Raw genomic sequence first — 22985 nt, 5'->3', positions numbered from 1 at the left:
TCCTGGGCAGGGGCATCTGGCTAGCTCCTGTGTGCTTCCCGGTGCTTTCAGTGTCTGTATTTAATGATGTGCTCATTATTTTAATAAAGTAATATATGCTATTATTTCTACATTCTATTTTAAGGAGGTAGAATAGTATTGTGGTTAAGATCATAGGGTTTAGATTTAACCCACAGCCCAAGTTCAAATTCGACCTTATCATTTGTTGGCTATGTAACCTGGGATGAGCCATTTGTCCTCTCTCAACCTGTGTCCTCATTAGTGAATGGGAATAATCACAGTGACTTCACAGAATTATTGTGAGAGACAAGTAGGACAATATTTGCAATATGTTGACCCACCCCAAAACACAGTCAATAAATAATAGGTATAATTATTTTTATTACAGAACCTGCCATGTTGCTTTGCAATTCCTGGTTTCAGAATGCTCTCCCCTCCAGACTGTGAACGCCTGAACAGAAGAAGGCTTAGAGTCCTGACCTCTGTCATCCAACCTCTTTCCCTCTGAGCAGAGTAGCTCATAAACAGTGACCAGTCTCTCTGTATTTGCTGGAAGACTCATAGCTATGGAAAGTGCCAGATCAAATGACCCACCAGGAATTCTGCATCTCTACTTAGATTTTTAGAACAAATTCAAACTACAAATCATTAATGCATATAATCAATATTTAACAGGGTCATTTCTACTTTTAACAGAAGCTAACATTTAATGAGCAATTATTAAGTGGCAGATTTTGTCCCTGTGCTTTACATTGTATTTAAGACACTTTATGAGGTGGATGTTATATCCTCTTTAACAGAGGAGGAAACTGAGGCTCAGAGAGGGCGCTGTGAACGCTGTGATTCCTGAGGTTTTGTTAGGGCCCTTGGGGCTGAATCCTGTCTCTCCTTTCTTCCATGTCAGTGCCTTGGAGGTGAGGAAAAGGAGCAACCCTATCTTTTTCTTTCTCTTTAGTAAAACATTTTATTTATTTTGCAATCTCTTTTCTCTTCTGGAAAAACAAACAACAGAAATCCTTGCTTTGTTCATAATTTTACCCCTGCAGAGGTCCAGGGCAGGGTTCCTCCCCTGCAGAGCCTCCTCCAGCATGCAAATGAAGTTACAGCACCCCCACGGAGAGTCCCAGGCAGTGATTATTTTTTAAGAGGGCTTTGAAATAGACTTTTCATACATTAAAATAATAATAACCCTAATTCACATCTCATCCCTGTGTGTAAAAACAATTAAATCACCTGTGAAACCATAAAACTGGTGATGAACTAAAAAAGATTGAGAGGGGAAAACATTAAGAATTTTTTTAAAAAGCAGATTTCTCTCAAAGAGAATATTTTATCCCACACGATCCGTGCTGTTGTGTTAATGAAGCTTATCAATAATTTGTTCACGTTGCCTACATGAATGAAAGATGTTTTTAAAATAAGAGAAACCTTGGAATTCTTTTACTTTAAGGAAGCTGATTGGAATCTTTCCAGATTCCACATTTCTTCCTACTGACCAGAGGTCTTCTGACTTGGGAAAATATTTTTATTTTCCTCCCCCTTTTCTAAATGTCCTACAAAGACCTGCATTAGGATGGGAAACATTTTCTGAGTCCCAAAGGAGCCCTCCATGTGCTTCAAAGAGATAGCTGAGCCGAGCGCCCAGAGGAGCCCTTCAAGCCGAGGAGCAAGATGCCTCAGAAAAACTTTTTCAAACATTCTACACATATTTTCTTCATTCGTACTAACATTTACCATATGATAGATCAAATGTGATTCTGGAGAGCATTGTATTATTTTCCCTTCACATGCATCATAAAAGATGCAAAAAAAAAGTCATATTTAAAAGAACAACAGTGTGGTGCCTAGCGTATTTATTCTTAGTAAACTTTTTTAAAAAAACTTGATTCAGAGAGAGAGAGGAAGGGAGAGAGAAACATCAAGTTGTTCCACTCACTCATGCATTCATTGGCTGATTCTTGTGTGTGCCCTGACCAGTGATCGAACTGGGAACCTTGGCGTGTGGGGTGACACTAACCAACTGAGTTACCTGGGCAGGCATGTTTTTATTCTTTAAAATGTTTCTTTAGGTTTACTTCAAAATTAGACACAGAAATAGCAGAAGCCACTATATTAGATCAAGATCAACTGTTATACTTCTCGAACGAATTAAATAAAAGGGAAGAGGGGAAAAGGCCAGGTGTCTGAATAGGAATTTTACCTTATTTTTGCTAACATTTCCACAATAGTAATAATACCCTAAAACATATTAAGTAGAAAAACTAATTCTATCTAATGAAACTATTTTCTGATGTACTAATGAAAATTCACCTGTGAAATATGTAGTGAACTTTTAAACCAATTTAATTTTAAAGGTACTTGGTGCCTGCTTAGCAGAATTTTCTGTAGTGAAACAGACAGTCCTTTCTTGGAAAAAATAATTTGACAAATATTGCAATGTGGAACTTTGTCCTGGAATAAAGGATGGGATTGCTTCTGGACTCAACTCTTGAAGGGAGATAATATTCTGAATAAATGAAATAAGTAATATGTATTAAGAGTGGAGGGGTAATGCTTCACTCAAGTTATTTAGTAGGCATTCATTAAATGCTTGATCAATAAAGGATGAATAAATGTTGGAGAATGCTATTCGTTGTTTAGGGTCATAAAGGTTGTCATTTGGAACATCCCCAAAGCAGTGAATCTCCTTTCATCTCTTCGTCTTCCTTCCTTCATCATCTGTGGATACCAGCCATGTGTCAGGATCTGTCCATGGGGCTGGGAATACATCCATGAACAGCACAGATCCTGCTCTTATGGAGCTGGCATCTTAAAAGATGGAGAGCGAAACAAACAAAATCCCTGCAAACCAGTCGATAACCTCCGGTAGAACAAGGGTTTGTGCCTTTGGTCCTGTCTGCATTGAAGCTAGGCCATGCCTCCTGTGAAAAGCAGCCAAAAGGACCTCTCTTTGGCGCTCCTGTCCCTGCCCCCTCTGCTAGTGAGCTGACTGGCTCAAACCTCATCACCTGAAGCTCTTAACTAAGAAAACAGAAATCAGAAGAGGGCTGCTACACCGGGAAAAAATTTGTCAGGATATTAACCAAATCTCTCGTTTTCTCTTTAAAAATGCTCATTTAGGCATGTTAAGCTTTAGTTTCCTAGGCTGTGTCTGCCATCAGAATAATCAGACTATTTAACGTGAACAGGTGTCTTTGGGAACAATGAATAATACAATTGGTTCTATAGAACAGTGATTATCATATAATTCTCCTGTCTTTCCTCACTGTCCCTCCTCCCCACCCTTTACCACCACCCTCCTTCCTGTTTTGCCTTATGTAATTGAGTGAAAAGCAGGGTCTGGAGCCTACATTTTCACCACATCTAGCTAACATCATCTTCCAGTACCAGACCATTTCCACTTCATCTGTGGCTCTGTAAAAAGAGAGCTATGTTCTGCTAACTTTCTAAGTTAAAATAGTCATAATTTGCTTTTTATGTATGAGATTTTTGTTTTCCTGCCATGCAGAAGGAGGGAGCTTAGGTCTGCTTCCATCTATTGCCTATGATTGCTTGAGGCAAGGCCCTGAAAGTATCTACACATGGTGGAAGTTTCTAACCAAGAGATTGACTTCCAGCATCAAATTTTAACTATCTGGGCTGTTGAATTAGAATTCACACATGATACTTGGATATTATTGCTCAGCTGTTGTTGAATCTCTTCCCAGTGGGCCCATTGTTGTCACGTATGAACCATTGTTAGCTTTGCTGTGAACCCATGTGACTGGATCCTGAAGAACAAGGCATGGAATGGAGCCAGGCCAGAAGCACAGAAGGACTGCTCATCCCCTCGTTACTCCTCTGGGCAGAACCATGCAAAGTTGGATAACAGCTGGGAAGCCAGACAGCTAAGGGGAGTAAGCCCAGGTGGCCCAGTTCCATGCTGTGTGAATGGAAGAAATGCTGTCAGAGAACCTTGAAGTACAACTCCAGGCCCTGTGGAATAGTTGTGGCTGGACAGGGAACACCTAGAAACAAGAGAATTCTCATTCATAAGGGAGTGGCTCTTATGGAAGAAGGATGTTTGGTAATGTGTGGGTTAAAAATCAGAACAGAATGTCAAGTGTTACTTATAATCCAAAGCTCTGCTCCTAAATTAAAGGAAGACCCTCACACATTATCACGTGGAGTGAAGCCTTCTGACCCTCGCTGAAGAGCACTGTCACTGTGTCCCCCAGAATAAAATATCTATATATTCTGAAGAGACAACAAAATTAACCTGAAGTGTACACCAAATGTTGCTGAATGTATTCACGTGTTAATCAAAAACTCCTCTTATTTCTTGAGTTTTGGAGTTATATGGTATATTTGTCATCTATTGTTGTAAAAAAATTATCCCAGCTTAAAACAACAGACTTATCCCACAGAATTTCTGAGGGTCGGGAATCAAGGAGTGGTGGTGTATCTGCATGGTTCTCGCGAGGCTGCAGTTGAAATCTGGGCTGGGAGTACAGTCATCTGTGCTTCACCGAGTGCTTCCAGGACGGCTCACTCACACGGCTGCTGGCAGGAGGCCTCAATTCCTCACCACGCGGGCCTCTCTGAAAGCTGCTCAGATGTCCTCAAGTCGTGGCAGCAGTCTTCTCCCAGAGCAAGGACCCTAGAACAAGGCAGAAGCCACTATGCCTTTTGTTACTGATCATGAAGACATACGCCTTCACTTCTGCCCTATTCTATTCATTAGAAGTAAGCCATTATTAAGTCAAGTGGGGAGTGAAAAGGAGGGTCTACCTTTTGGAGGAAGAACTGCTGAGGAACGTTGAACTCCTACACCCAGTACCCCTCTAGGATGTTAGGAAATGTAGTATACTCAGGACCAGCTACAAGATTTGTGGAATCCAGTACAAAATTAAAAAGCAGAACCACTTGCTTAAGGATGAATAAGAATTTCAAGCCCTGGCTGATGTGACTCAGTGAATTGAGTGTGGCCGGGGAACCAAAGGGTCGCCTGTTTGATTGCCAGTCAGGGCACATGCCTGGGTTGCGGGACCGGTCTCCAGTAGAGGGTGTGCAAGAGGCAACCACACATTGATTTTCTCTTCCTTTCTTCCTCCCTTCCCCTCTGCAAAAATAAAATCTGTAAAAATATATAATAATTTTAAGTCAGTGACAGCAGCACATTAAACCAAGTGTGGGCCTCTCCCAGGTGCCCTGCCCTGTGCCGCTTCCCAGGCTGCACACCACGGCAGGCAGCCGGTCCTGAGTACGGCGGTTAAGAGCATGGCCTTTGAAGTCAGGAGTGTGAATCCTAGCCCACTGCTCAATGATTGTGTAACTCTTGGGAAAATTCACTAAACCTCGGTTTCCATTTCTCTAAAATGGATGATTAATTTACCTGCCATGTAGGGATTTTGTAAGTATTAAATGAAGTACAGTGCCTGGTTCATTGTAGGCACTTGAAAATTTATAGATACAATAACCACCATTTTTAAGGAGCTTTAAAGGTAAAGAGAAAGGAACCACTAAGCTGATAACTCAGACTGATTATTTATTTAGCTGATGATCACAAACTCCCTAAGATAGGAGCAGTATCTCATGCTCTCTGCAGTACCAGCATCTCTCTTACTTAGCATGGACCCATATTTTCATGAGTTTGAAAAATGTAGCCTGTAAGCCTCACCAAGAATGGCTAAGAAGCTATGCTCCAGAAATGGCATGTTTTCAGCATTCGAAAAGGTAGGACCAACGCTATTATTTTAAGAAAATCCATACAAGAAGATCAATGTTTCCCTAGCTCTGTTAATAGTAGGTATTTATCAGCACCTTAGAAATGGTTGCCATGAACTACTTTCTATTAATAACTCAGTTGATGAGACTAAGTATTAAACAGGAGTTTTCCCACAGCAATATTCTCTTTGAGTGGCTCGAAACACAGAAGCAAAAACTAAAACTCTTCCCGGATGAGGTCTTAATGCTGCTGGCAAAATGACTTTGTAAGACACTTTAGAGCTTCAGGCAGCTTTCTGCTTCCTTTCATATGCAACTGAGGGAGGGCCAGCAAGCAGACATTAATCAAATGGGATTTGTGCAAACTCCAACCCACAGCTCAGGTGTGCTGTGCACACCTGGTGTTCCTGCTACCCAGCGTTGGAGGTTCCATTCAACACCCAACAAGTGGCCTTCTTTAAAAACTGTCAACTGTTTCCACACGGAACTTCTTGGAACAGTATAACCAAAGTATACTGTTGTGCCAAGATAGCTTTGCTCATCTGACAAAAATCAAAAGTACCAGCCCATGAAGTGGAGTCCATAGAATCCAGGAATACAGCACTGAGCCTTTCATTGCTGCTGAGTGGTGCCTGAATGAATCTGATGCAGATTCCCAGGGTGCCTCTCTTGTGGATTCTAAAAAGACAGTCTCATCAAGGAGGTGCTGGTTATTTATCTGCATGAGCAGATAAACAGGAAACAGTAAGACAAATAGTGCAAATTGGATTCTTTTCACAAACACATTTACACTGCAAAATAAACAAGCCGGCATGAGTGTGAATAGCTGTTTTTCCCCTACTTAACTACAGGCAGAGCTGTGCTCTTTGCAACAGTCTTCCATTTCTCAAGGAACTTCTTTATTTATTCCCCAATCCAAAATTAGTTCCTTAATTTGAAACAGCCATAAACAAATATTACTAAAGAAATCCCCTGGGCTTTCCTCTCCCACACCCTCTCCCCACACACGCATTTTTTCTGCTGCTTTGTTTGCTCTCCGCTCCTCTTGCCTTTGTGCTCCACACAGGGACCTGCAGTAGTATGGCTTTCTGAAATCCATTCACAAGTCTCTTGAAAGATAGCTGAATTCCATTTTGACAGGAAAGAATTAAACTCACATTAATTTCAATCAAATTATGTATTAAATCTAAACAAACTTCAATGACATCAAAGTACGGGGTTTAGCACTGCTCTGGTTTTTAAGGTTGCTGGCAGCCCTGCAATTCTGTGGGCCTGTGCTGGCGGCCACTGTCCAGGGCGGGTAAATGGAGCCTCTGATCTGAGCAGCTGCTGCAGCAGATTTGCAGAGAGATCCCTCTGCTTCTCTTCTAATCTCTTCTCAACTTCCAATCTTGCCAATCCTTTTTCCTTTCCTACTTTTCTTCCTTTGACCTCCCTTCCCCTCTCCTTATCAACCAGGAAAGCCACATGCTGTGGCTTTCAGACTCATCTCAACACCATCTTCACAAAAAGGAATGTGCTGATCATTTGTCTGATTGCTTGGGCCTTTCCTCTGCTCTGCTCTTTGTCAGAGGGGACTGCATTTCCCAGCTGCCTTGTGGTCTGGCTTCCACATAGGCCGTGCTGATGGGAGGCATTGGCATCGGTGGAAGACTGGGGGGTGAGAGGGGGAGAGAGCCAGGGAGTTTCTCCTCCTCTCTTTCTGTTGAGTGGTTTCTCTGGCCATGGCTGCTTCTCTTTCATGGTTCCAGCTGCTTTCAGTTAGCCCCTTCCTTTGTGGTCTCAGCGTCTGCCAGGAATCCTCTCTGTGTGCTTCTGACTCCTCTCTGATCATCCCATCTTCCGCGCTCTGATGATACCACCGTCCCTCTCCAGCCCTGGGAGTAGGAGGGTAGGGGGCAGCAGGGAAGTTAATGACTTCCGATTGGTGTTCGTCTTTGGGTTACCCCCACCATTTGTACTTAACTCCTTGGTTCTGGTTCTTCCATCACACATATAACAAGTTCCTGTCTTAAGTTCCCTCTGTTTGAAACACCTACAGTGTCTGTTTGTTTGTTTGTTTGTTTTTGTTTTTGTTTTCTTACCTGAGCCCTGACTGAACTTGAGAGTTCAAGGTCATAAGAAGAACAAATGATGGGAGCTCTAGGGCCGGTGACCACGTGGAGGGGCTGGAACCGAGCCTGTGCCCCGGAAGGTGTGGGGCACCACAGCACTCTCTACCTGCCTGGTCCTGTGCATCTCTTCACCTGGCTGTTCCTGATGCATGTTTGCTTATAATACACTGGTAACTTGAAATCAATTTAGGACATCATAACCACCTCTGAACCTCTCAAATCTCAAGCCATATGAAGTCTTTATAAGCCAAATCCAGATGAGAACAAGCCTTCAGAGAACGGCATAGTCACAAGATGGAAGGCGCCTAGGTCTCTAGACCACCACACGGGGTAGCAGCCTACCGAACGATGACACCATCTTTAAACTGGCACATATATGAGAAAGAAACTGCTCAGTGCATTTGTGCCAATACATTTTTAGATGGCTATTTGTTACAACAGTTTATACAACTCTACTAGAGGAGAATGTGAGTTGTAGGTGAGGAGATAATGCTCAAGCAATAGTTTAAATATTGAAAGTTTAATTTACACAAATAATGCTCATATGATATATGTATTTGAATTGATTTTGGGGCTGATGAGGTTATCACATTTACATGCAATGGATTCATCTTTGTGCAGACTCAGTCAGCCATGTAAACATATTTAGACTAATATGTTAGTCGCCCTGCCAATGTTGAAAAAGAGGCACAAAACTCCTAGACACAAGGGGTTAATCATAATTTTGATGGAGGAAGACAGTAATGGTGAAAGGAACAATTAAAAAACAAACACAAAAGAACAGCAACAACAACAAGCCACCAGGGCAGCATCTCAGACCAACAGCTCTCCAGAGTGGAATGCAGTTATGCATGATCTTATTCTGTGCTTCCTTTTGGGTTTTTATGCACATGGTATGCCTTATAAAACTAACAGCTATGTGGATGAAGAAGGAGTTCTATGGAAAGTTCCCTCACAGGGCGATCTGATCATGAATTCCTAACTGGTCAGGTTGTGGTGGATAGTCACACCCCAATTATACAACTTGTTTTGTGAAAGGTTTACCTTTGCCTTAAGCAAGCCCCATCCATACTTTCTGTGAATCTAGGTTAATGCAACTTTGAAATGTTTTCTTTTAGACCCCTTCCTTCTAATGTGTGACCATCCTCTGGAGAGCACCTAAACTTGCTAACTAGCCTGTGACCCAATCCCTGCCTTGCTCTCTCTCCCTTACCTTCATGTCATCTTCCTTTCTTCCCTCCTTAATTCCAAATGCATAAAAGAAGCTGCAAACTGTCACTTCTTGGAAACATTTATCTCAGTCTGTTGGGATGTTGCTTCTAGGTGTGTTCTCTGTTTGGCCCAAACAAATTTTTATAACAATTCTTCACAGGTTTGGATGTTTCTTAAGTTGATAGCTAGCTATCAAAACACCCGATGTCAAAGGTAAGTTTGAGATAAAGACACTCATATATCTATTAGGTAGCAGGTAGGAATGAGTGGCTGCAGGAGAAAAAAAGCAGGACCCCCGTCATTACAATCTAACAAAGAACTTAAAACAGAAGGCTAGAAACAGAAAGGAGATATGTCTCACCCATTGGCCCGGCAGTCCTGAGCCTGGTCCAATGAGATTGCCAGGTGTTCTGAACATCAGAAGCAAAACTATGACAGCGCAGCAGGAGGGGAACCCTTGAACTTCTGTATGTCTTCTCTCCTCTAGTTGGGAAAGAAAACCTTTAAAACTATGTATTGACCCCAACGTCTAGAAAGGGAAGAGGAGGGGAAGCCTAACAGCTGACTAAAATACATACCTCCTGAGCCCCAACAGTTGGTGCACTCAGATTAGCCGAGTGCTCACTTGCGGCCAGGTGCTCAAGTGTATAGAACAAACTTGCTAACAAACTTTATTTCCTCTATACAGGGGACATTCAGACTAGCCAGATACCTGCTTGCAGCTTTGTGCTCAAGTATTTTTCATAAATAAGCTTGCTATCTCGTTTCCACTGTATGTGTTTGTCTCTTGTCTGAATTCTTCCCTTTGAGTAAGACAAGAAGTGAGGAGTCAGCCCCCTGACTCAGGTCTCCCTGGTAACAGAGAGCAAGCTGACAGCTATGGGGGTGGGAGTTAGGGAGTGGAGGTGGAAGAGGTTGTAAAAGGGATACATGGTAATAGAAAAATACAATAAAAATAAACTATTAAAAAAAGGCAAGTTTGGGGTGCACATGAGGGGTGCACTAAGGAAATAGGCGGAGCACTTTTCCTCTATGCACCCGGGGCATGTTGTTGCTTGCATTCTCCTAAACATGGAAAGGATTTTCTGCCCCTACCTCACTAACATGCACTTTACAGGAAAATGTTCTATGAGATTTGTGAGTGACTTTCTCATTCCCATCTGGGTGCACATGTCCCATCTGCTTTGTACCACTGCCTCAGGACTCCAGTCCTGTGGTTTCGATCAGCACTGTGTTAAATAATCTTGAATCTCACCTAACAGCAACACAGTCTCTTGTTAATGAATCTGGGAAATATTTGCTATGTAGCAATGCTTTGAAGCACTTTGTGAGTCAAAGTCATTTTGGGAAAATCCTCAGTGTCTTCTTCCCAGGGAAATATGCATATGTGCCATGATTGTGAGTGAGCATGTGCACTTCTGTATGTGCATTCTTGTGCATGCATGTGCACACACACATGGTCCCTTATCCCCTGGCTTCACCACATGGTCCTTGGTCACATATTATTCTTCCATCCATCGTATCCAGGACTCCTGGGTATTGTCTATGTATGTAACTATAGTTTATAAATTATTTATAAAAATAATTTATTTTCTTCCCATATACCCCATTTTAAATGATGAATTTAACTTCAAAATGCAACATCTGTCAGACACTCTTTGGAAAGATTCTTCCTTATTTTGGACTTATCCTAAAGCAGATAGTAGTCTTACTCTTATTAAAAGATTTCTCTACAGTGATATTAAATGTTTCTGTACATAAAACAGCAATTTCCTCCTGCTGTTTTGAGATATGTCTCTTTCTTATTGGCACCACATGAGATAAAGCTCTGTGGGACCGAGATTTATGGAGTGTTATCATCGAATGTATGTGCATGTTGCTTTCCTGTGGTGAAAGACCCATGACAAAAGACTTCCGTCTGGGGATTGATTTGAGGCCTAGAGTAACTTGTATCCTGTATTAAGTCACAGCAGATGCTGCCTATTCAGTACCTGCCACCCCTTGCGAGGTCCAGGGTGGATGATTTTTGCTCATTCCTTTGGCCTTTGCTATGGTTTGTCATGGGCAGGACTTCTATTCATAACTCTGAGAAGTGCTCAGCTGTGAAATAAGTACTGAAAAGATAAAATGCAATTGATCCTGAGCCATTGTGATCTTTCAACCCCTTATAAGCAAGAAATAAATATGTAAAGTGGTCCAGTAAATCTTTTTGAGTTTAAAGGTTCACTGATTAAAAATATTTATGGGTTGACTTGGGCAGGAAGATTAGTAAAAACATATGTACTGGCTCTGAAGTAGTGGTAGAAACCCGTGTGGAACATTAGTGATAAGCTGAGTGGGGTGAGTCTAGTGTATTTGTCTTTACAGAAATGGAAATTCTTTAGCATTAGGGTATGAGTGCCTCTACCAGGAGTATAGGAAATGTCAGTTCCAAGAGTGATTAAAAATTAAAAGATTGACTTCCTTTTAAACATTTGTTACTAATTGTTGTATTTGAGCTTATTAGATGAGGCTATCACACGAAAATTCTTGAGGCTTGCTGTAATTCTTGAGTGATAAGAGCTATCCAGACCTATGAAAGAAGATACTGAAAATGCTTTGTACCCACTCATTCATCCATTCATTCATTCAACAAGCATTATTGAGTGCCTACTAAAATCAAGCACCTATGTTAAACATAGGAATAAGAAATGAGTAAGACACGATTCTGCCCTCAAGGTTGTCTCAGTGTAGTGAAAGAGTCTGATAAACAGACAATTTGGTCATGGTTTGATACATTCTATGACAGAGAAGCAGAGAACTGAAGAAGTACACTTTTCTTGTTTGGGGGGATCAGGAGACCTCAGAGTTGCGATGCTTTCCAGAATGAGAAGGGATTGGACAGGGGAAAAGGTATCCTGGGCAGCAGAGACAGCAAACACAAAGGTAAAGGTAGAGTCTTAAAAGATCAGGAACTGAAATGACTTGGTGCCAAAGGTCTGGAAGGGGGTGTGGTGGGGGATGAGCTGGAGAGGGAGCATTGATCGCACCTGTGCCACCCCAGCAATGGAGTATCCTGAAGACAAAGGCTTTAGGATGAGAAGTCAAAGGCAATGAGTATGGAGAAAAGAGCATGAATGCTTGAGGCAGCTAGGAAGTAGAATAACAACAGACCTCCCAGGGAGATGGAATTCAGAAAGGGACAGGAAGAGGAGTCTAGAATGATGTTTACTTCTGATCTGGGCAACGGAGTCGGTGGTGGTGCCATTCACCATGATTGGGAATGAAAGACAAGCAATGGGGTTGAGATTGGATGGAGATGAAGATTTCTCTTTTCATCTTGTGTCTGAGGTACCTGTGAGTTTCTGTTCTGAATATATTGAGTCAGAGGTAGATGTTCAGTAGACTTTTGAAGATACAGAAGTTACGTTTAAAAGGTACAAATTTGGGAGTCATCAGTAGTTGAAGCCTTGTGTGTGGGTGAAATTAGAGAGAAGAAAGGGTTGATAACAGAACCTAAGGTAACTGACATTTAGGGGGGAAAGGCAAAGACAAAGGAATGATGAATAACATTGAGAAAAAGCAGAAAGAGCATTACGAGGAAAATAGGAGAGGGCAACAAACAGAAGCCAACAAAGAGTGTTCAAGAAGGCAATGGTAAGATTGCTGAAGACGTTGGCAAGGTCACCTTTAGTGCAGTCACAAGAGCAAAGGGTTGAGGTACGAAAGGGAGGTGACAAAGTAGACAGAAACCATCTACTAAGTTTTCCAAACCTTGGCTGGTGTGAGAGAGTTTTTAAAACCCAGGATCTCTTTTCAATAAAGATAAAAATGCAAACTTATTGCCTCAAAATTCAGATCAGATAGAGCCCCCTTTCCCAGAGGATCATAGCTCAATCTTCTGAGTATTTCCACCCACCAAGCAGACTTTTTTCTAACATTTTTTTACTTACAATTTTTTTTCTAGGAAGATATTTCTAGCAGAGTAAAAGCATCATCCGCTCCTCCTGGCATTGATGGCCTACCACCCACTGAGGTTATTGTACTAATGCAGACTTCACCTGGATACCTCAGCATAGTGGTGGGGGCTGCGGTTATGATCTTTAAATTCACAGGTCAACTTTACAAGCAAGGAATCATGGGTGAACTATTACTGACCAGAAACCAGGTAGAACTATGGTGTCTGCCATAGCAACTTGCTTCAGCAACAGCTAATAGGGAATTTGAAGATTCTGTATGTAAGCTCTCACATGTATATAGCAGGCCAGCAATTTCTGAGGGCTCTAACAGACACATACTCCTGGCCTCCATCTCTATAGCTCTACTTAAAAATCTTGACTTTATTCTCTCTTTTGCATTTAGGCAAGGCTACCACATTGGCCAGAGAATCTTAGATGCATTACCCCGGCAGACCATGTCTCCACAGCAGTAATTCTCCTCTGAGGTGGCCATCACAGCCAAACACCAGGCTGGCGGTGGAGGGACTTCCCCCAGCACTCCTACTCCCTGCATAAGCCTCCCATATATGGCCCACTATCTGTTGGCCCAAGATTTGTGAAATGAAAAGAAGTTCCTCTTCCACTGGAGTGTGCAATCCAGAAATCCAAGCACCTTGCATTCAAAGCTAATGCTCTCTGTGGATCCTTAGCACAAACCCTCACTCAGCAGGAGCTGGTTTTCAGATTTGCTAGTTTCTAACATATTCTGATGGAAAAGATCACCAAGTACTGAAATGTTCTGATGGAAAGGTATTAGAAAAAATGTGCAGGTAATATTTATTCTTTTTTACTAGAGCCAATTCAGAAAAACAACCAAAAATTTTTTATATGCTACATGTTTTGTCTATGATAAAAACAGCTTTATTATGTTTTCCTGATTATAAAAATAACATGTGTTTATTATTATAAAAACTTGAACATTGTTTGTATGAAAAAAGGTAAATATAACTTGACATCCTAAAGTCCATAGGAGGCCACAGTTTAAAAGACAACTAAGTTTCTTTAATGTTTGACATTGTTGACTAGAAAAATGCCAATGAGTGTCTTTTCATCAGTAAATTTTTCAATACTTGAAAGTTGATATTTAAATGTTTGAAATTGAGGAAAATGCAGGCAGCTTTCACATCTTTTACTCAGACTTAAAGTCCTGGATGGCACTGGAGCACCTGAACCCACGTTGCATTTCAGTGATCTAAACATGGTTGGGGCAGCATGGGGAAGGCTGGGTGGGTAGGGGGGTCTGGGGGAGCCTGGGAGCAGTAGCAGGGCCCTCATGGCCTGTGGGACTTGGAGGACATTATAAAGGAAGAGGGAATTATATGAATGGGAAGAAGGTGCCAAAGACCAGAAGCTAGACCCTACCTTCTGCAAAATCCCAGACCCCCGCTGGCATGCCCACCTCCCAGCATAGTGATGGGACCAGCACAGAACTGAGTAGACAGTAAACAGTTCTGATGTAGTTCAAATTTCATTTACTTCACTGGGGTCCCTGGAGTAGTAGTGCCTGATTACAGGCACTAAAATGGAAGGAGTCCCCAAGGCTGAGCCTCTTCTTTAGTCAATAATCTAGAGTAATTAAAGCACCAGTCAAAATCACCCAGTGGGACCAAATGCATTAGGCACAGAAGAGCTCATGTGCCAGGAAATAAAGATTCTTTTCCTTATGTCCAGGCTAACTCTGGATGGTGATAACTGCTTTAGGCTGATAAAAGTTCATAAAGGAACTGCAAAGTTATAAAACATGCTTTCCACTTAAAATTATTTATTTATTTATTTATTGGCTTGAGAGAGAGAGAGAGAGAGAAAGGGAGAGAGAGAGAGAGAGGGAGGAAGAGAAACATTGATTTGCTGCTCCACTTATCTGTGTGCTCATTGGTTCCTTTCTGGATATGCCCCAACTAGGGATCGAATCCCCAGTCTTGGTGTATCAAGATGATACTCTAACCAACTGAGCTTCCAGGCCAGGGCACATGCTTTCCATTTTGATGGAAGTGTGGACTTGTAGAAGCATCCAGGAGCCTGCAGGAACCCTCAGGAAGCAGATAGGAGTTTTGGAATGAATTCAGAAGAATAGAAATTTTTGAAGCAATTTCCAGACCCAATGCTCCTGAGGGGAAAACGTGAGTCCCCTGGGTTCATAGTCATCTCAGATCTAGACCCCAGATTGAGGGAGAATTTGTAAAGCACCCACATACTGGGAGAAAGGCTGGGGCAGGTGAGGTAGGGGCCTGGTGAGAGGACCCCAGAGAGTCTAAGACCTAAGTATCTGCTCCCTTCTCTTAGCATATTGACATGGATGGATTTCAGGAGAAATACCCACATTTTGTCATGTCTGAGGGGAAAGAAGAGTATGCATCTTTCTAACAGAAGTCACACGTGCTTTAGGAGTTGGGTTGCTCTTCGATGTCCTGGCTCATGTGGTCTTCTTATTCCTCTGCATGAGGTGAGTTGTGCCTTGGTGCTGCTCTCCCTGAAGTTTTTCTAGCTTTATGCAGAGTTGAAGTAAATCACCACTGTGAACCCATCAGCAGGGACTTGCTTTGTTCTATCTTGCTGTGAAAAGTCTTTAAAATTACTCCAAGATCCATCTGGAAATCATGACAGAGATTATATGGCAGTTCAATTTACCTAAAATAATAGCAATTTATGAAATCTGTTCATTGGTTCAGAAATACCTATACAGCACCTTGCACGTTCCTAGGCTCCAGGGACACAGCAGTGATCTGGAGAGACAAACATCCCACCCTCCTGGAGCTTCTCATCTTACACAGAAGATGTCAAGATTAAAAATCTGTCGAAACACTGAGCAAAACTGCTACTAAGCCTTGGTTGATATTTCCAACTTAAATTTTGGTTTATTTAGTCAGTAGTTTCTAAACGTAGATTTTATGTTATCTTGGTTATTAATACATTAAAATATTTTATAGGTCTTTTTTAGATTTTATTTATTTATTTTCAGAGAGAGAAGGGAGGGAGAAAGAGAGAGAGAGAAGCATCAATGCGCGGTTGCTGGGTGTCATGGCCTGCAACCCAGGCATGTACCCTGACTGGGAATCAAACCTGTGACACTTTGATTTGCAGCCCGAGCTGAATCCACTGAGCTACGCCAGTCAGGGCTCATTAAAATATTTTTACGTTCAATAATTGATCTTTCTCTACCAGTATTTTCATATGCTAACACCTATGATGGTTGTGTACACCAGGCTCAAAGAAATGAACATTAAGTTTTAGGGATTGAAGCGGAAACAGAATATTACTTCACACGTCTGCTAAATTACTCATCGTTTGGTGTAGACAGGTAGTATGTTTTTCCTTTGCCATATTTGCTTTTCTTTACAGTCCTTTGCTGGTCTCCTCAGCACGAGATGACAAGCTCCCCAGTTATCATTAGAAAAATGGAAACGCTGCTTCACAAAGATTGGAAAATGTCTAGTCATTTTTTAGATTGATTTATTATTTAGCAGCAAGGTTTTGCCATAATGGTACCAACCCGCTACAGCTTGAGAAGAAATAAAAAAAGACACCTGTTTTCCCAGTTGAAATGACAAAATGCTAAATTATAAAATGTCAGGGGGAAAATTTTAGGTAATTTAACTTTCTTTTCAATAGGTCTATTATTTATTTGAGGGATCAGAGTAGTGTTCTGAGCTGTAGACAAATGCACTTTGTGAAAAAAAATTGCACTTGAATTTCACTGCCCAATTTTAGTGTTCAATTATGTGGTTAAATTTTTATAAAGAAGAATTGTTTTTGATTTTCATGTAATCTAGTGCCAATAAAAAGCCCTATTAGCGAGCTCCTCTAACTCCTCTCTGTTTATCTTCAAAAGGTTTGGTGCATTTTCCTGCCTTGGAGAAATTCCATCAGTCTTCAACCCTCTACTATTTTTGTTTTTATTTACCTACAGTTTTAATAAAATTCATTTTATTTTTATTTAGGTATAATTGACATACATTATATTAGTTTTAGGTATACAATGTAATGATTTGATATTTGTTCATAATGCAAAATTATCACCACAATAAGTCTAGTAAATATCCATCATCATATATGGCTATGACATTTTTTATTTTTTCTTGTGATGAAAACTTTCAAGATCCACTCTCCTAGCTATTTCTAGCTATACATTTTTAAATACTTGGAGTAAAGACTGTGATTATGTTGCTGAGTCCAGGAGGTGAAAATGCTATTGAAATTTTTTAAAAAAGATTTTATTTATTTATTTTTAGAGAGGGAAGGGAGGGAGCTAGAGAGAGAGAGAGAAACATCAATGTGCGGTTGCTGGGGGTTATTTATGGCCTGCAATCCAGGCATGTACCCTGGCTGGGAATCGAACCTGGGACACTTTGGTTCCCAGTCCACGCTCAATCCACTGAGCTAAGCCAGCTAGGGAGAAATGTTTTTTATAATACCTAATTTGAATTTCAAATAATACTTTAAGCATTAATCATTTATTTCCAAAGCACTCTAAGTAGCTAAAAGAGATTTTCTTTTGCATGAAACTATTTAAGAGATACAAATTCAGTGCTTACTACATTTGGAGCATGATTCTAAACTAGGAGATATGTACTAAAGAAATAAGACAACACAGATGGTTCTCAGTAGCTGCACATTCTGCATCCTTGGATTCAATCAGCCATGGATTGAAAATATTCGGAAAAAAAGGATTATGTTGTCATCGATGTGTGCTCATAGTTAGGCCTAGGATGGCTGTGTCGGTACTAAACACGTACAGACTTTCTTTTCTTGTCATTGTTCCCTAAATAATACAGTACAACAACTATTTACATAGCATTTATATTGTCTTAGGTACTGTAAGTAATCAGAGATGATTTTAAGTACACAGGAGGATGTGTGTAGGTTATATGCTAGTATTATGCCATTTTATATAAGGAACTTGGGTATCTGAGGATTTTGGTATCTGAGGTGGGTCCTGGAACCAATCCCCCAGGGGACACCAAGGATGACAGTACCTGTTTTTGAAGCCAAAAGAAAGAAAAGAGCTCACAGATTAAATACATGCTTGTAGATGTGAGAGGAAATAGTAAATGCAGCCCTGAGGTAAGAGATTGGGCCTGAAGCTGACTGGCTAGATTCACATCCTAGCTTAAGTTAATACCTTGTGACTTTAGGCAAGTAACTTAACTTTTGTCTGCCTCAGTTTCATCATCCATAAAATGGGATAATATAGCAATAATATCCTATCTCTTGAAGCTATTGTGAGGGTTAAATAGGTTAACATACATGCAGAGCACATAGAATACTTTCTAGAACACAGTAAGCTGATATTCTAATTGTCATGGGCCTGTTGTTTTCAAACTAAATTACTCCTTAATTCTAGAGATCTACCATCTAGTTGGAGAGGCCAACATTTATAAGAGAATGACTAGAAAGATTTAATAAACTGGAGCAAATTAATAGGATACTGCAAGGATGTGGCATCAAGATGTTACCATAGTAACAAAAGCAGAATGCTATTTAAGAAGATGGTCAGGAATAGGTGAGAACTGAGTTTGGTCTCAAAGGATAAGTAAAATGGGTGAAAATTAAATGCTTGTGTAGGTACCCAAGAAGAGAAAAAAAGGCAAAAAACAAAAAGGCTTTCTAGAGCTAGAAGGCCCTTGACACATTCAAGATGATGTACAATAAGGACAAGAGAGCATGAAGCTTCTGGCTAAATTTCCAAAGCTAGTAGCAGACCTGGCCAGTGTGAAAATCTAAAATGAAGACTTCCAGCCACTATTTCACTTGCTACACCAAAGTGAGGCAGGAGCAGGTCATGTGGTCCTTCTCTTGGTCTTTTCCCCAATGTCAGATTATTTTTTTCAGAAGATTTTATTTATTTATTTTTAGGGAGAGAGTAAGGGAGGGAGAAAGAGAGGGAGAGAGACATTAATGTGAGAGGAAAACACTGATCAGCTGCCTCTCTTATGCGTCCTGACCAGGAATTGAACTGGCGACCTTTCACTCCAACCAACTGAGCCACACTGGTCAAGGCAATGTTGAATTCTTTTTAAAAATTTTTTTTAAAGGACCCAAGTAAAACAACTAAGAAAAACAGCACACCCCTACACATTTTTTATTAATATTTTTTATTTATTTATTTTTAGAGAGGAAAGGGAGGGAAGGAGGGATGGAGAGAGAGAGAGAAACATCAATGTGGGGTTGCTGGGGGTTATGGCTTGCAACCCAGGCATGTACCCTGGCTGGGAATCGAACCTGCGACACTTTGGTTCACAGCCCACGCTCAATCCACTGAGGTACACCAACCAGGGCCACCCCTACACATTTAATCCTCTTCATGGGACACACACGAATGTTCCATGTTTTCCTACAAGGGTGGCAGGATTTCCCTTGCTTTAACTGAAACCATAGCATGTTTTCATTGAGGTAAAACACACTTCTTACATTCTTTACTCCTGTATTTTGATAATTTATGTTTTTTGCCCTAAAATCTTTAATAGTCTTCCTGTTTCTTCATATATACTACTTTTTCCAAAGAGACCAAGGGGAAAGTAGAGATGCTTTTGTGTTGGTGGAGTTATTATCTAGTCTTGACAATTCTTAGAAACACTGTAATCTGTCTTATATTTAAAAGTTGTTGGTTGATTGACTTTAGAAAAGAATGGCCAGGAAGGCAAAAGTATTTAAAACCTCATGGTATGTCTTCAGAAGTTTGGATCTTGAGATTTATGACAAGTAGGTTAATGGTACTTTCAAAAGAGAAGCATAGGTTTGCTCTAGAACCATGCTTGGCTTTCTAACAGGTCTTGGCTCATTTTCTGTGTTTACTAGGATGAGTTTAACAGTGTCTAGTATTTTCTTTTCTGAACTTGTTGAAAAACAGGGAGAAATCCTTAGGTGCTTTCCACATTATGCTATGTCCTTCTAGAGGCAGAATTGTTCCAATATAACTAAGTTCCTTATGTCTTTCTTGGGGCAGAAGCTGCAAAAGCCTCCCAAAGAATAGCTCTATCAATAGTCCTACTCAGCACATAGTTGTCCCAAATCTACTTTTTACTAAAACTTGGCCTTCTTCCAAGATCAAAAGGTTACAGAATTCTCCTGCTCTTTCAAGCCATTTGTTTACATTTTGCATTTGTGAACCTGCCATTTGAATTTCTGCAATTTTATAAAGCTGGACTGTACAGCAGAGATCACAGGCTTCCTTATCGCCAAACCGCTATAATCAGTCAGTTGGAACCTAATATCAGATGGGCAAGATGGAGAAGTGAGTCTAACAGGTGTAAGCAGGTAGCAGTTCCATATGTAGTCTACTGGGAATGCTGGGATCTCCAGGGTGTTCATTAGGCTAGGTTATCAAGGTCTGAGGTAGTGGATTTGATTGTGCTAGAGACTGTGGAATCAGACCTGGGTTCAAATCCCAGCTCTGCCATAGTTCCCAGTGTCTATGGCTGTGTAATGACTCTCCTGGAGACAATTTCTCGTTGTTGTTATCTCTCTTGTTTCTGGGCACTGACTAGGCTCAACTAGTTTTTCTCTCTGGGTCTCTCATGCAGTCTGGTCAGTCAGTGACTGGGGTGGAGTCATCTCAAAGGCTAACTCACATGAATGGCAGTTCACCTCGCTGTAAGCTGGGTCCTCAGCTGGCACCAACAGCCAAAACACATACACATGTCCTTCTGTGTGGCTTGCACTTTCTTACAGTATGGCAGCCTGGTTCCCAGGGTGAGTGTCCCAAGAGAAAGCCAGGGAAAAGCTATAGCTCCTTTAACAACCTAGAATCAGAAGTTGTGTAGCATCACTTATGCTTCATTCTGTTCATTAGGATCAAGTCACTAAGTCCAGACCATGTTTAAGAGAAAGGCAATTAAACTCTACACCTCAATGGCAGAAGTGTTAAATAATTGGTGGACATGTTTTTTTTATCACCATAGCCACATTTTAGCTGGAAGACCTCTCCATTCTTGGCTTTCCTGATCTGTAAAATAAGAACTATTTATTCTGGGACAGCAACTTTCCTCCCAGGATTTTGTGAAGATTATAGAAGAAAAAGAAAAAAAAGCACCTGGTACTCAATGTGTCTTAGCTTAGACTATTACCCTGCCTTCTGCAGATCAAAATCAATGCGTGTTGGTGTCATCAATGATAGTATGGTTCCAAGCAAATACAGTATGGGGAATTGCCACCTTTCCAAATTCTAGTGGTGGCATTTGACAAATTCCAGTGCCTGTGGTTCTTCTGCCTGTGGGAACAGAGTTACTATATATGGTTTGAATTCTTTGGTTCACCTCATTTTAGTGACAGTTTCCAGATATAGGTCAGTCCACTTAAACCTGGCCCCATTTATGGCAATTTATTTCATTATAGGATAAAGTAGTTAGAACTATGAGTAATAATTACTGTGCCTACACTGCTTTTAACACCTTAGTCAAGTAATCCTAAACTCATGCAGTGACTAAGTTTGGACAAGCACCCCTCCCTCCTGGGGATGAGGAAACCAGGACCTGGGTCATGGGGCTTGTCCTAAATTCTACAATGAGGCAAGAGGCCGGCTGGAGTGAGGAGCTGGAGGGCCTCATTTGCTGGCCCCTTCACCATTACTACCCCATCAATCATCATTACCCAATGCCAGTTAATACACTGTGTTCAGATATATATGGTACTTGAAATTTCCTTTAACTTATCTTTTATTTTCTGTTAATAGAATTGGCCAATATCTACTTAGCATAATATGAGATTAAGTGGGTTAATAGATAGTAAAAACCGTGTAAGTAAAAGCACACTTTGCAACTCAATACTGTTTTTTCCTCTTTCGGTCAAATTAATATTTTATGATATTCTTGGGTATTCAAACTTTTTTATCCAGAAGCGGAGGAAAAATTGGGATCACTCCCACTGTTTCCTGGCGTTTGCCCCCCAGGCTAGCTTCTAGTTGTTACTCCCTGCCCCGGTGCCCCAGTTACTGTATTACAGTGAAACCGGGGGTAAAAAAGGTAGAAGGACAGTGCCTTCCATGCGGGCAGGGACGGACGCCTTTCCTCTTTCCCATTCCTGTCCCATCTAGACTTGCCCCGGAGTGCAGAAGCTCGCCCGTGTTCACCGGGGGGCGCTGTGCGGCCGACGTGGGAAAGCCGGAGGTGAGTCGGTTGGGAGGCGGTGGCTGCGGGTCCTGCTGGCGCGCAGAGGGGCGAATCCCAGACTGCAAGGTCGCCGCCCCCGCCCCTGGGCCGGCCCCTCAGCGGGCCGGGGAGAGGGGAGTGGCCGGGCGCCACCCGCTCCAGCCAAGCACTCCGCCGCCTCCGAGCACTCTGCAGCTCAGCACGCACCGGAGCTGTAGCCGAAGCGCGTAGAGGCTGTGACCGAGCGCGCGAAGGGCCGGCAGCTGCGGGACAGTGCCTGCCCAGCAGCCTCCGCAAAGCAGCGGCTGCGGGAGCTCCCCTGCCTCGTGGTGAGCCCACGTTCCGGAGCGTCCCCAGGGACAAACGACGAAGAGGCGGAGTGGAGCCCGGAGAGGTAGCGCGAGCTCTTTTCCTCTCTCCTTGGTCTTATCTGCTGAGTCCTTCTGCGGCTCTCGAGGGGCTGTAAAGCTTACGCCCGGTGCCTTTGTGCCTGGGGTGCCCCTGGCTCCGCCACTACCCGCGCGGGTCAGCGGGGTCTGCAGCACTTTTACGCCTGGTCGGGGAAGCGGTGCGGCGAGTACCCACGCACTGTGGAGGTCGCGCAGGGTGGTGGTGATTCCGCAGTTGCCACGGGGTCTGGTGGGAGAGAGAAGGCTTGTAAAATAAGTTCCTCTTATTTGCCCCATTCCCCTCGTACCTGTGGGCAAAATGTACTCCTGGTCCACCCTCGTCCCGTCCATCTCTCTGGCCCACAGCTGTTTCCGGGCCCCCTGGTTCTATGAAAGGGCACGGGGTGGCCTCCTCCGGGAAGGAAAGGGGAGGGAGAACAATGGGGAGTGGGGTTCAGGTGCGGCGTGCCCCGGCGGCGGCGTGGGAGAAGAGGCCCCCGGTTC

General features: G+C 42.1%; 1 protein-coding gene across 4 annotated transcripts in view; it reads left to right on the top strand.

Moving 5' to 3' along the window:
* The first annotated feature begins 21897 nt into the window (after positions 1–21897).
* The window catches only part of MYO1B (myosin IB), a 165463-nt gene continuing 164375 nt past the window's right edge, over positions 21898–22985 (top strand). For 2 of the 4 annotated variants that reach the window (XM_045859193.1, XM_045859359.1), the window contains exon 1: positions 21898–22486. The gene's annotated coding sequence lies outside the window, so the exon portion shown is untranslated. The remainder of the gene's footprint in view (positions 22487–22985) is intronic. The other 2 variants (XM_045859445.1, XM_045859535.1) reach the window with 2 other exon arrangements.

The sequence above is a fragment of the Phyllostomus hastatus genome, unplaced genomic scaffold (genome assembly GCF_019186645.2).
Source record: "Phyllostomus hastatus isolate PE091 unplaced genomic scaffold, TTU_PhHast_1.1 phas_contig_1, whole genome shotgun sequence".
Taxonomy (NCBI): domain Eukaryota; kingdom Metazoa; phylum Chordata; class Mammalia; order Chiroptera; family Phyllostomidae; genus Phyllostomus; species Phyllostomus hastatus.
Note: the sequence above shows the minus strand (reverse complement) of the source record. Positions and strands in the feature narration are given on the sequence as shown.